This window comes from Lissotriton helveticus, chromosome 1_2 (genome assembly GCF_964261635.1).
Source record: "Lissotriton helveticus chromosome 1_2, aLisHel1.1, whole genome shotgun sequence".
Classification (NCBI taxonomy): domain Eukaryota; kingdom Metazoa; phylum Chordata; class Amphibia; order Caudata; family Salamandridae; genus Lissotriton; species Lissotriton helveticus.
In genome coordinates, this window is record NC_136058.1 from 16,979,726 (window position 1) to 16,994,269 (window position 14,544).

Below are 14,544 nucleotides of genomic sequence, written 5' to 3' on the forward strand. Positions count from 1 at the left end.
TGAATATGCCGATGGAATGTCTGTTGGGCCGGTGTGCATAAAGAAGGATATCATCCGCATATAGCAGGAAGCGCTCTTCCCAGCCCCCCGAAGTCGATCCCACACACCGCCATGTCCTCTCTTATCCATGCCGCCAAAAGCTTGAGTGTCATTTCCTTTCTTTTATTCCCACATTTCCCTAATTATTATTAATAGTTTATTACGATCATTGTCAACATTCTGATCAAGTCATTTCAATGCATTCAAATAAACCTCTATTTTAGAAAATATTACTGCAATTTTTAAGAGACTTGTTAGGAATTGGGTTTCTGGTTGGCAGAAGCTGGAACCACAAACCAAGTAAGGGAAGTCAGATGCATGTTAAACATTGACCTGTACTCACCCTCTGGTAGGTTGGCAGAGAACTGTCAAGCTTAACTTAAGAGGCAATTCTACTCTTCAAACTGTAACACAGTGAAAACAAAACAAAAAGACTCCACACCAGTTTAGGAAAATATACTATGATTTTATAAATAAAACAAGACAAACAACAAAAATCCAATCAGTAAAAGTCAAGATATTATATTTTAAAACTAAAAGTAGAATGTAGCACTTAGAAGCGATAAGCGCCTATGAGGTTATCGGGTCATGCTGGACATGGGCAAAATCAAGAGCTCAGGCCGACTTCAATGGAGTGTGGGCTGAATACAGCACGGGCTGAATACAGGAGTCATGCATGGCCTTCTGAACCAAAAGTGCCTTGATCCTGTTCGCAACAGAGAGATGCGGGGTGCAGCCGAGTGATGCATCAGTGTTGATCCAACAGTCAAGGTGATGCGCTAATTTCCTCCCTGCAACAATGACGAGGCGCTAGTTCCGAAGATGAAGTGCTGGTTCTCAGATGCATTGGTTCTGAAGCTGACCTGCCGGGTTTCTCCGCACAGTCTAAGGGATGTCTCAATTGTCTCTCTGCTGTTGTGGCGATGCAGTGGTTCTGATGTGTAATTTCTGTTCCCACACACAGCGGCGCTTTGTCGATTCTGCTCCCACAGCAGAATATGCATGAGTTTCACTGGAGAAAGCACCTGGATACACTTCCAATGGACCAAGCACAGGAGCAGGGTTTAGACATTGATATCCCTGAGTCTTAAAACAGGAGGCAAGCCTGCATGCCCTTGGAGATCATATGGAGTTCAATTTGGTGGGGTTGGAGATGCTTTACTTATACCCAGTTGTGCTTTTGAAGTGGAGATGTTTTTATAGAGGGGATTCGAACTGCACATTGACTCCAGACTCATTGCAAGGAAGGTATGCAGCCTTTTGTGTGGGAATAGGACACTTCCTAAAAAGATGCAAATATCAGCTCTTCCCTCCCATCATGCCCAGGATGACCCATCTGCTTGTTGATGGTCACTAAGTTATACTAAGTCATACCTAACCTTCCAAAGTCCAGCTGTCACCCACTCCACACATGCTTTGGAGGCAGGCTGCAGGCACCCAGAGCTAAAAGCAGGGAAATTAATTTTGTTCAAAAATTGTCAATTCTAAAATAGTAACGATAAATTTAACTTTGCCATCAGAGAGGATTTATCATTACCATTCCATTGAAATTAAACATGAAAGAGCTACTCTTCCACAAACAGGAATTACAGCTTATAAGTGTATAAGGAATCCTCAATGTTAACCTGCGGAATGCGTAGACCTCACAGTGGTGAAAAATTGGTGTGGGTGTTTGTCAGTACCAGGACATGGAAAACTTAAATGTACATGTCCTACCTTTTAATTACACAGCACTGTGCCACCCTATGGCCTACCTAGCGCCTACCTTAGGGAGACTTATAGGTAATAAAAAGGGTGGTTTAAGGCCTGGCAAGGGGTTTTAAATGCCAAGCTGCCATGGCAGTGTAAACTACACACACATACTCTGCAGTGGAAGGCTGGAACATGCTTCAAAGATCTATTGGTGTGGGTGGCACAATCAGTGCTGCAGTCCCACTGGTAGTACTTAATTTACAGGCCCTGAGCACACATAGTTCACTCTACCAGTGAGTTATAGATACATTAAATATGCCAATTGTGGATAAGTCAATCACACCATGTTTAGGGAAGAAGCACATCTACTTTAGCACTGGTTGGCAGTGCCAAAGTGACCTAAGGTCAACAAGAAGAATAGAGCTGAAAGAGAGTGAACATTTCCTGTAGAATTATTCATTATAATAACAAAGCTGCCTTGGGCTTCCAAAAACAAAATTTTAGAACATGACGTGCAGAACTTTTGGTGCTTGAAAATGAAAACATCAGGCATTTAATCAGACGCCATTCACCTCATAAAATCATGTAAAACATGCACAATTAATTCATAGTTTGATTTTAATTGTGACTAGTGTGATAGTTTCCCCACTGTAGAATGTGGTTTTAACTTCATATAGTTTTACTGAATTAACAAGACATTTTAAAATGTAGAAAACCCGAAACAGCTCACGATTTAGCTTGCTCTGAGAGTTCAAGCCGGATGTTTGAGATAATGAGAGGAATGTTTACCCTCTTGTAAAAGGACGCCTCACATATTTTATTGCATGTTATTGTATTTAGTTGCTGAAAAAGGTTTCAAAGTCTCATTTATTTCTTTGCTTTAGAGATAATAGAAAACACATGCATTTTAAAAGAATGACCATGTTATGCTTAATTGATTCTTGCTTAAACCTTAAGTTATTTTTGCAGCTATTGTTATTTGTTTAGTTAAACAAAAATGTTTCTTTAAAAGAAGGCTAGGAGATAAAGCTATATTAAATAAGATTCAGAATGTGCTATGGGAAGGATGTTGCCTGCCTGTTGGATGAAGTGTGCAGACAGCAGATAAGAGTAGATGTACTTTTGGAGAGTGCTGTATTCCAATTGGATGAAGAAGGAAGATCATGCTACATGCTTTGCAACATTTATTTTTGAAGTAAAGGTGTTTTAGTTTAGGAGTTGCAGACTCTGACAGATTTAGTTATGTGACCTTTGCAGACTTTTCCAAACACAGATTTAGAGACCTGGAGAGAAGGAGAAAGCAGACTTTGATGGAGAGCAGAACAGATGTAGACGAAGGCATATTAGATGAAGGTTTTTTTGCATTCTAACTTTCATCAAAAACCCCAAGATTTATGCTTTGACTAACTGGCTTTGCTATGGCTTATTTTCTCTATGCTTTATTTCACCTTATGTGAGATTCTGCACTTATTAATTATTGACTTAGCTACATGCTAATCTTACTCTTGCTTTATTTTGAATTCCTCATGAGTTCTGACTGACATAATTTGCACCAATTTTTTTTAGAATATGGATTCTTTCCTTCATGGAACGTGCTGTAAGTAAATTATAATATACTCTACAACCTAACTTTATTTTTCCATTATCAATTATGTAACCTTATTAATCCCTGACTAATGAATTAGGAGTCAGAGAATCTTTTGGTCAAAATAGGGTGTCAAAGATTCATCACCTTTTGAATAGATAACAGTGTGGAAAAATGGCAATTGTAATTAAAGGTTAATTGTGCCCCATTTAAAAAAAAATGCCAAAGAGAGATTACCACAAGATTTCCGTGCTATTAGCTTGGTAGTAGAGGTATGGTTTTACACCTTGACAAAAAAGAGCAGAGTTTAGGCTAACACCCTGAATGGAGTAACAAAAATTGCCCTCATTAGAATGAAGGCCCAAATCCCAAAAAGTCCTGATTCCTGATTCCAATGACTAGAACTTGAAGACTGGCAAAGCGGTATTAGAAGGCGATACAAGAAGGCAGTTGCTGAAGAAGGTATAAGGAGAAATGTGTTGCAGTAATTTTGATTGCAGTAATTGCATTTGCGTTAATTGTATATGATTAGATTGTGGTATGTGCTAATTGTGTTTACGGTAGTTGTGGTTGACTACTGTGATGGTTTGTTTGTGGAATGTCTTGAGGAGTGAGAGTGAAGTGAATGTGGTTTTGGGTCGGATGTGGCCCAAGGATTGAGATTTGAGTTGTGGGTCCTGAAGTGGCCCATGGTCCCGGGATATTGAAAGGTGAAGAGACACCGCGATTGGGATTGTCTGACTGGAGAACCGAGGAGTTGTTGTGAGACATTCTCAACAGCTCTATCTAAGACAGGAACCTTTGTATGAATGGGCTGAATGAAAATCGTGTAGTAGACAGTATGTGCAAGGGGTAAACTATACTGAATCAGGTGATTCTCCGCTTGTTGAGGTTTCACAGCGAATGTGGATTCTTCGAGTGATTGAATTCGATTGATCTTTTAGAAGGCAGACTATTGCAGATGATTGTAAGTAAATGTGTACGAAAAAATTGTAAAGGAGGGTGAGCTGCTGTGAGGAGTGAGAGTGACGTTAGACTGTGCTCACTGTGATAGGTCAATTGTGTGATTATCGTATTGAGATTGGCTGAAAGTCTTCAAGAATATAAACTGTAACAAGAGGGAATTCCTGCACATTTTATGTTAACAAATTTGAGACTATTTTCATGTTTGTGGATTTGTTAATGGTGCAAGGTTACTGAGAACGAGGGTCCTTTGAGTTTCCCAAAATATGGTACTTTTGAACAGCAAATTATTGACAGATTAAGAAAAATGTTATCTACAGCTGCACATTTTAATGCCTTAAGCATTTAAAAAAAGCAAGAAACAAGGTATGAGAGGAAAAAAGTGTATTGGATGCATTGTTAACTGAGACTCCACCACCTTATGTGGTCTCCATTACAAATACTAATCATAGTGTACCAGCAACTATCACAGTGGCTACTGCTGCTGTTGAACCAAGAGAAATACAGATTGAGAGAATTTTTGCAGACATTTTACCACCTGTTGACTCGATACCGACAGAAATACCTCCAGGTGTTACTGCTCCAATTGTGACTGATTTGGTACAAATATTAATAACGGTAGCTCCACAAACAGTGTCTAGATCAAATGTGACTGCCCACACAAATATGATCCCAACTCAAGTAGCTCAAAGAACTGTAGAATGAGTAATTACATCAAGGTTTATGTCAACATCTGAAGATGGGATTTTTCGACCATGGTTTGAGGAAGCAACAGGGATTAGAAAGATATGGAGCATGGTGGAACAAATCGATGTAGAACCCAAAAAAGAGAGACAAATTAATGTTTCAAAGTAAAAAATTTAACTTGAAGAAATTATCAAGGACTGTTTAGATCTTGAGAATTTGAACCAATATCAGGAAAAATAATGAATGTTCCTGAGTAAGGAAATTAATAAATGTGCAGTAACTACACAGGATAGACTGACTGATTGGGCCTGGAAATGTTAAATTGATGTTTTCGGGTACAGATGGATGATGAAGCAATTGAGGCAATGTGTTCTTCGCGAATGTGATTACACATTACAGAATTGGTGAAATACATTTGTAAATGGATTGGTTTTGAGAAATTAGGATACAAGTGAGCGAGGAAACATGAGACGAAAAAAGAAACCACCAGACCTATCATGGAAGCATGAAAAGAAAAAGAAATCACCAGACCTAGTTCAGGAAAACAATAAACAGGATGAGGGAGAAGCTTCAGCTTATCCATTGAGAGTGGGAGAAGTGCATGTTCATGTAACATGGAATGAAGGTGAACTTGCAGCATTTGTGAACAAATTTCTAAAATTGAGAGACGAGCCTATATTGTGGTACCCACAAGTTGATGGATTTGTTGAAATTTCAGAGGTGTTGTGAATTAATTTCAAAATCTTCTTTGACACTCCAAAACCAGTTGAATTGTGGTCTGAATATAAAGTTGTTATACAGTGGCCAAGTGAGGAGACAACTAGAGATTATTGCTCTAATTTTTTTTTTTTTTTAATTTTTTTTTTTATTTACTTGAGTTTTATATAGCGCTGGCTAGACCCGAAGGTATCAGAGCACTGTACATGAGGAGAGTTACATAGATTACAAACTACACCTTGTTACAGAAGGTACAACAGTTACAAGTTACATCCATTCGTTCTTGGTGTGTAGAGGGGTAAGGGAGTAATGTAAAAAGGGGGAGGGGAGGGAGATTAAGCTGAGCATAGGCATAAGGGTAAACAATGCAGGCAGGTGGAGAGGAATTCAGGGGAGAGGGAAAAGAAAGAAGGGAGGTAGCCAAAGAAAGAAGAGGGGAAGCGGAGGTGACGGGGATAGGGGACACAGTGTGGAGACGGGAAAGTAACTGTGTTTGACGTCCAGCTGGGTGAGAGACGGCTCCCCGCAGAACAGGGATAATTCTCAGTCCTCAGTTATGTGCGATTCCCTTGTCACGGCGGATTCTCCCAGTGGGGTCGCTGAGACTCCAGGGCTTAGATGCTGGATCCATCCCCAACAAGGGGAGAGGAGTGCTTTGGTCACGGGCACACTGTGAAGAATGAAGGAGAGAAGAGGTGGGGGAGGCGGTAGGAAACCCAGCGGGAACACAGTGTCCGACGTCCGGCAGGGCAGGAGATGGTTCCCAGTGGGAAGGGGGATCTATCAGAAGTCCTTCACTATGTGTGACACCCTTGTCACTGTGGGCTCTCTCAGTGGGGTCTCTGAGTCTCCAGGGCAAAGATGCTGGATCCATCCCAAACAAGGGGAGTGAAAGTGCTTTGGACACGGGCATAGTTATGGGGGCCATTTAAGGGAGTCAAGCTGGTAGAGAAAGGCACTCCCTGTAAAAGGGTCAAATGGCATTGCCACTTCCCACTTGGCTAGCGCCACGCTGACAAAGCACCATGTCGCCAGGCTGGAAGGAGGAGCTCCGTGTTGCTTGTAGAGTTGCCATTATAAGGACAGACCATGGCTCCCCGTTTTGAGTACTCTGCCGCTAATTTAAAGGTCAGGCTTCATTTCGAAACAAGCAGTGCAGAGTTGTTGGCAGGAGACACAATTTAGCAAACTCTGAATCTCTTCTCAGTTGAAGCATGCACAGTGGTAATATAGGTGTTCTCATGCCTGCGTTGCAGCGACAGCTCCTACTATCTGTCCATTCTCCACCACATCCTTATCTTCTGGGAAAGGTAAGCTGTGGTCCCTGTAGCTTCGGTCTTCCAAATTTCTTAGCACAAGGTTATAAAGAATGTGCTCACTGGGCTTTTGTAAAAGATGTTCAAAGAGCCTCAGTGTCATAATGCTAATCTCCTCAGAAATATGATAACAGTGTTCTATAAGCCGATGTGTTAGACTGCATTTGTTGATGTCTGCCAGAGACTCCTGCTCTCTTTGCACTCCAAGAAGAAAGAAAACTATCACCTGCAGCAAAACGGGAGATGTGACATGTCGAACAAGCCAATGAAGCAAAGCTTTTGATGTAAGGATGCCAATCTCTGACGTTTGCATCAACTGTGGCTCCAAGACACCAACAAAAAATCGCACCGGGACACACCTGGCCATAGCCACAGCAGCCGTCTTCTGTGCTTCTTTGATCAGCTGATCACAGTAATCAAACCAAGAGAGAAAGGAGATGAGGGCTTGTTTCCCAGGAACACCAGAAGTGTCTTCTTTGTGACTATGGGAGTCCAGTTCCCAATTGATAACCTCCACCGTCTCAATGTCCAGAGGATCAACTGATGAAGGCAGGGCTTTGTAGAGAGAAGCAAGTCTGTCGGTCAGCAACTCGCACAAGCTAGTGCTCTGCATAAGGCATCTGGCTGCTGCAGGCTCTGGCAGGCTAACTAACAGCATGAGACCTTCATAAGCATTTACAGCAATACGAACATCCGGACTCCTTCTGAGATTGAGTAAGGAGTTTACAAGATTGTAGTCTTGGTTTGGATGACTGGTCACAGTGTCAGAGACATCAGTGTTGTTAAGACATGTTGAAAGTTCATCAACCTGGTCTCCAATGTCATTTTCTTTCACCTCATGCCCTGCCCAAGCTCCACTGCTTGATGCTTCAGACTTCAGCGACTGCCCCACGTCTGTCAGGCAGTTGTGGTCTTTTAGGTCATCTCCTGAAGGTCCTCTTAATGCTGGTAGTTTTAACTTGTTCTCGAGGAAGAAATTGACTAAGTATGGATCCTGCTTCAGCTTGGAACAGACTATACAGAGAAACTGAATCTCCTCATTTTTGGTTGGTGTTGCTGGAACTTCCCCACAAAGAGTTTTGTATAGAAAACCAATACCTGCTGCTTCATTCCTGGTGGACAATCTGCTTGTGGAGCGTCTTGAGGATCTATTGATGCAGCAGTACTCCATGCAGGTTCCAGTCTCCCCTGACTTCCGCTCATTTTCTTCTTGCACCAGAATATCTAACATCTGTTCCAGATGGGAGGGGATGTTAGTGTCGGTCACTGGAGCCTTATCATCTGATGTTACAATGTCATAATGTTTAATAGCCTTCCAGTGGTAAACAAAGTCTTCTTGTAGTGGAAGGGACAAAGCAAGCACCTCCACGGTGTGCTGCAGTATAGATGTGATATTGGAGAACATCCTGGAGCGCTTCAGCCGCTGTCAGGAGTTCCTACTCATGGGGCTGATTGCCACCAAAATATCTTGATTAGTTAAAGATTGAAAGAACCTCACAAGAACTATGAAAATCGCTTCATGAATTTTGTGAAAGAGTGTGTCTGGACCTTCAACTACACTGTGGTAGAGACTGCAATGATACCAGTGACGTGAGAGTCTTTGAGTCTCAGACTGTTATTAGATTAATGATCTCTGGTCAGATCAGTATGGACATATAGCAAATTGTGGTTGATGGCAGAGAAAGTTGATAGATGTGAATAAAATGGATGAAGGGTACTGTAGTGATGTACAAGAAATGAAGCAGAAGAATTGAAAGAGGAACTCATGATGGTTCAGAGGGAGGTTATTCAGAGAGGGTTTCAGAATAGGTCGTGTACAGGGAATGAAAGTCCACAAGCAGAAGTACAAGGTGCTCAAGGAAGATTTGTTGTTTCACAGGACAAAGGTAGGGGGACTTTTGATTGGTCCTAATTTGGGTATGATGTCACAATGGTGAAGAAAATGACCTTTTGCCATCTTTGTCACAGATTTGAGCATTGGAAGAGGAAGTGTAGACTTGAACCTGAAGTAGTAAATGGAAATGCGCAAAGATACAGAGACATGGAGATGCAAAATTTGGCAGTTTAGCAAATGTCAAATCCGAAACAGGTACCAATTATAGAATTCCCCCAAACCCAGATGGTCCGCCAAGTATGGTAAATCCTAAAATTAATTTAAATTAGTTGTCCAAAGCAAATTTAAATTATTTTCAGAACCAAAATCAGAACATGTTTCAAAAGTCTGCTATATTTAAAAGTGACAGTTTTAGCCCTGCAATTTCCTGCATTGTGAGAACAGTGGAAGTTCCAGACCTTCCTTACTTAGGAAAAAAGATCCAAGTTGTAGCAGTTTTAAACAAACACATTACAAATTCAGTTTTAGACAAGATTGCAGTAAAAACTGGTTCATTTGAGGAAATTTACCAATTTGTTCTTTGTGACTCACGCACTGTAAGCCTGCTAGGAAAACATTTGTGATGCAAGTTAAAGTGCACAATTTACTGTATACCGGATGATGTTGAATATCAGACTCCTGATGAGGATGTACAGTTTACAGGATTGCTTTCAGAAATAATAGTTGAAAAATTACCCTCTGATTTGAAAGAAACAGTGAACTCAGAAGTATGTGACTTTACAGAAAAAGATATCAGATTAATAAAAAGAGCAGAACCAGTCATAGTCAAATGAAAACCAGATACATGTATTCAGCAACACCTAAACACAATTCAACACAAGAGACAGTTGAAGGAATTTCACCTGTAATTGAAGATAAACAGAGCAAGGGTCATTTGGAGGATTGATTGGAAGTTCATGTAACTCTCAGATCACATGTGTACAGAAACCCATGAGAAGTACAGAATAGTGCAGGAGATTCTCTGCAAAATGTTTCTATGTTGTGCTATGGAACCAAATCCAGTCAACTTACCTTTTCAAATTGCATGTATCGAAGAATGGCTTACTGTTATTGATTTTTGTCAGGTCTGTTTCACAGTGCCATTACATGAGGATACTCAGTAGTACTGCCAAAAGAAAGATCAATATCTGGGACATATAATTGAAAAAGGAGCTAGAAAGGTGTCCCCAGAGAGAGTGGAACCATTTCACCAGATAAGATCACCATTGCACAAAAGCATTCCCAGAGTCAAAAGAGAAAGTGAGTTGTGCCCCAGCGCTAGGGATGCAAGTTAATTTAACACCTTCAATGCTACAGCAATTCCCGCTTGGTGCTGAACTTCCTTAAATCCCTTTGTTCATGACGAGCTCAGCTCGTCATGAGCACACGAGCAGTGTACTGCATGACGAGCTGAGCTCTAAGCACTAATTTGCATTGAGAGGGAGGGCTGCACTCTCTCAGTGCCTGTTCAAGTTCAAAAACATGAAGATTTTCAAAAGTCTGTGACGTATTTCCCAACAACAGAAAAGCCCCGCTGCCTTAAATAAGTAGCTGCAGTTGATGTCAGTCACAAAAAGAGTGAGAATATAATGATGGAATTTCTATTTTTCTATTTAGGGAGTTTTATAGAGCGCTTGGTGACGCAACAACGGCGTGTCCCCGCGCTGAGGAGAAACTGTTATTACTGGAACTTACAGAAGCGGCATACCTACTGAGCGAATAGGGCAGTTTTAAGCTTGGCTCTGAAAATTGATTCTGATGGCTCTAATCGCAGTGCCACGGGTAACTTGTTCCATCTAGAGGCTGCAAGGTATCTGAAAGATCTTCCGCCCATCCATGCTCTAGACACCTTAGGAACAACCAGGAGTCCAGAGCCGGAGGATCTCAAGGATCGGGGAGGTTCGTAAGATGTCAAGAGTCCCTGCAGAGGGAGAGGAGATCTCCCATTAATGATCCGATGGCACGTGCATAGTGCTTTAAATTCTACCCTGCTTCTGACCGGGAGCCAGTGCAGAGACCGGAGAGCCGCTGCAGAAGCGGCTCTTCTGGGTAGTCTAAGCACTAATCGGGCAGCGGCATTCTGAAGGACCTGTAAGCGGCTAAGGTTCTTCTCCAAGGTACCTAAATAGAGAAGATTGCCATAGTCCATCCTAGATGTGACTAGTGCATGAACCAAGGTTTGTCGGGCTCTCACGGGCAAGAACTTCAGAGTCTTCCTGGGACTTTTAAGGGTCCCAAAGCATAGTCCGACCACCTGGTTGATCTGAGGGCCAAAGGTGAGGGCAGTATCAAACCAGATGCCCAAATTCCTTGCTTTCTGGCACGGAATGGGTGTTGGGCCTAGACAAGATGGCCACCATGCCGACGTCCACGCAGACTGGCAGCCCCCCACGACCAGCACCTCGGTCTTGCCTCCGTTGAGCTTGAGGCAATTGGCGGACATCCAGGCCGCAAGATCTTGCATGCATGCTCTGAAGATGTCCGCCGAAGGACCGGGTGCACGCGACAGGGAGATAACCAACTGCGTGTCGTCGGCATATGACACCATACTGAGGCCGTGACTCTCTACTAAGGTGGCAATCGGAGCAACATAAAGATTAAAACATGTAGGACTCAGGGACGAGCCCTGCGGCACCCCCTGGTCCAAAGGAATTCGCTCAGAGTAGTGGTCACCCTGCCTCACTTGGAAACCCCGGCCAGTAAGAAATGAGTAAATCCATTTCAGCGCTGCCCCTCTCACCCCAACCTTGTTCAGACACTGTAGCAAGATGGGGTGTGCTACAGTGTCGAACGCGGCGCTAAGGTCTAATAGGATTAGCGCCATTGTTTGTCTCTCGTCTGCACCCTGCCTGAGCGCTTCGGTGGCCCTCAGAAGGGCAGACTCCGTAGAATGACGGGGCCGAAACCCGAATTGGGTAGGGTGAAGATGGTTGCCTTCCTCCACATAGGTCATTAGCTGTTTGTTAACCACCTTTTCCGCTACCTTGGAGAAGTAAGGCAGTAGGGAGATGGGGCGTAGGTTGTCCAGTTTCTCAGAGCTGATGCTGGGCTTCTTGCGGAGGGGAAGCACCACAGCCTGTTTCCAAGCCTCAGGTATTGAACTGGATTGGAAGGAGACATCTAACACATGCCTGATGTAGGGTTCAAGGGTCTCCAAGCTGTCACTCAACCTTTTTGGGGATGCAGGATCACGGGGAGAGCCAGATTTAACAGATCTGCAAATTTTAACTAGCTCTTCCGGTGAGGGGGTGGTGAAATTAAGTAGCTGATTTTGATCATCTTCCTCTGCTACTAGGTCTGCCGGCTCTTCCGCTGCATGAGGTATTTCGGGGAAAGCAGCGTAAATTTTAGACACTTTATCTCCGAAGTAGTTAGCGATGCGGTTGCATGCTGCTACTGAGTGACCTTTGTCTTGAATTGAGGTTTTTGGGGTGGCTAAAGACTTATATATGCTGAACAGTTCCTTGGCGGAGTTCTCTGCCCCCTGGATTCTGTCAGCATAGTATATGGCTTTCTCTATACGGATTTTATTATGGTAGATGCGTCTCTTAATATGATAAGCTTCTTTCATCAAGTCATCATATGCCACTCTCCATTGTCTCTCTGCTCGTTTACAGTCCCTTTTGGCGCGGCGCAACACCTCGCCAAACCAGGGAGCAGTTATCTGTCTGTGGGCTCCTTTTGTTGGCCGTCCCAATGGGGCTGTACAGTCCAGAGCGGCTGTGATGCGGTCATTGAGCAATTTATTTGCCGTTGCCACATCCTTGCCTCCTGGAGGCCCTTCCGCAATGAGAGCCTTAATGTTCACTAACTTAAATGGTCCCTTATTTTGTGGAGTTGCTACTGAAACATCTTTTGATCAAAACATGACTAACATCAAACGTTTTAATTCTACTGGCAGGAAAGAAGAATGTTTGTGAAGTGAAACATGAATATCTAGGTGTCAAAGATCTATGCATGAAGCCAAGGTAATCACTAGTAAGTAATAAACCTCTGATTGAGCCCAATCATATCCATTTTGTAGATGGCCCATGTTTAAGAGGTAACGATGGCACATTAGGAGCAGCATATGCTGTGTGCACCATGAATTATGTTGTTGAAGCTTCATTGCTTCAAGAATCTACCTCAGCACAAGATTCTAAATTGATTGCCCTTATCATAGCATGCAGTCTAACAGCCGAAATGGGAGTGACTATAGTCATGGGAAAGAGGGATGCTAATTTATTTGCACAATATTATGTCCTGCTAGCCTCCACATTTAAGGGGAATTTCACATGTGAATCTGAGAAGGATTGCTCTGTAGTTATCGGCCTGAATTTTCAAGTATAATTGAGCAACACAAAGATATAATAGAATCTTGCCTAGCAAAAGTCTGTGTCTCAACTTCACTAAAGTGGGTTGAAGCTGTACCTGGAAAAGCATTTGTGAAAATCACAGCAGATGTGAAGATAAGCCATTTCTGCGAACGATTGGCTGATGTGGTGCATACAGTTCCTCACCAAGTTGCATTTGCTATACCAGATCTGCATAGTGAATGGTGCCACAACTGCGATCTGAGAGATGGTGTTGCAATCGAGAAGCCGATTCTAAGACTTGGTTGAAACCAAGATAGAAAGGCCCTATCAAATGATCCTGGTCACAATGACTGCTGTGAAGTGTGGTGGCCTTCTGAACTGGGTGCATGCCTCCGATACCTGTAGGGTCCCTTGTCCCCTTGATGAAACAGCTCCTCTTCTAGAACAGATGCCAGCAGTAGTTAAAAGACCACGGGAGAGAGGCAGTCAAGCTGTAAGGGAACATACTGATTCTAAAGTAGTCCTAGAGCAAACTGAGGTGGGACTAGCAAAGCAAGAAGAGGAAACTGGCTCAGATTAAATTGATGTTGAAGTGGTGAATGAGCCAGGTCTTGCTTAGTCCTCTGGCACCACTAGTAGAGGTGGCAGAAATCTGGCTAAAGGGTTATCCGAAAAGTCTGCAGCTATCCCATAAAAAAATACTTGAACCCATAGCTGAAATGTCTGAATCAGAAGAAAGTGAAGACAAAGGTGGAAGGCTTGGGTTGAGAAAGTCCAAAAGATTGATGGTGCTCTGTCGGAGTTATTCAGTACCTGCGTGGTCTTATTGCATGGAAAAAGCACTGAACTTCACATTGGATGAACTGTGTGATGCAGGATTTGCACTGTATGAGCCACCTTGATTTTAAGTTTGAGAAAAAATGAAAACAACAATTGATAAAAAAATGACTGCCCTGTTACACCTTTATTATTTTAGTTACCTTTCTTACATAAGACTAACCTAGGCCAGAGAAAAATCTACAAGTGTTAGGGATAAAAAAATTAGACTAACACAGAGAAGGTTTATGGTTTGTCTAACTTGAAATCTGAACTTCTAAAAACTAACCGTTCTAAAAAACTACTTATAGAACTCTACACTGAACTTTTGACCTTGGCTATATACAATCTGATTGCAGACAAAACTTGTGTTGCCTTGAAAATAGATGTAGTGTTTGTATGTGCTCAATTTTTGTAATAACGCTGATACTGGTCATACTAGTTTTAGTATGTTTTTTTTACACACCCAACAGAAATTAGGTCTGCTAATGAAATTACTATGTCTACACACATCACAGACAAGAAGCAATATTTTAGGTAAAGAAAAATATAGATTTGATT

General features: G+C 42.4%; 1 long non-coding RNA gene and 1 pseudogene across 15 annotated transcripts in view; one reads left to right on the forward strand and one right to left on the reverse strand.

Moving 5' to 3' along the window:
* The window catches only part of LOC144807741 (uncharacterized), a 651,207-nt gene that overhangs the window by 91,532 nt on the left and 545,131 nt on the right, over window positions 1-14,544 (forward strand). The gene's annotated exons all lie outside the window — the stretch shown is intronic.
* LOC144807849 (FHF complex subunit HOOK interacting protein 2A pseudogene) lies at window positions 6,923-8,404 on the reverse strand (annotated as a pseudogene).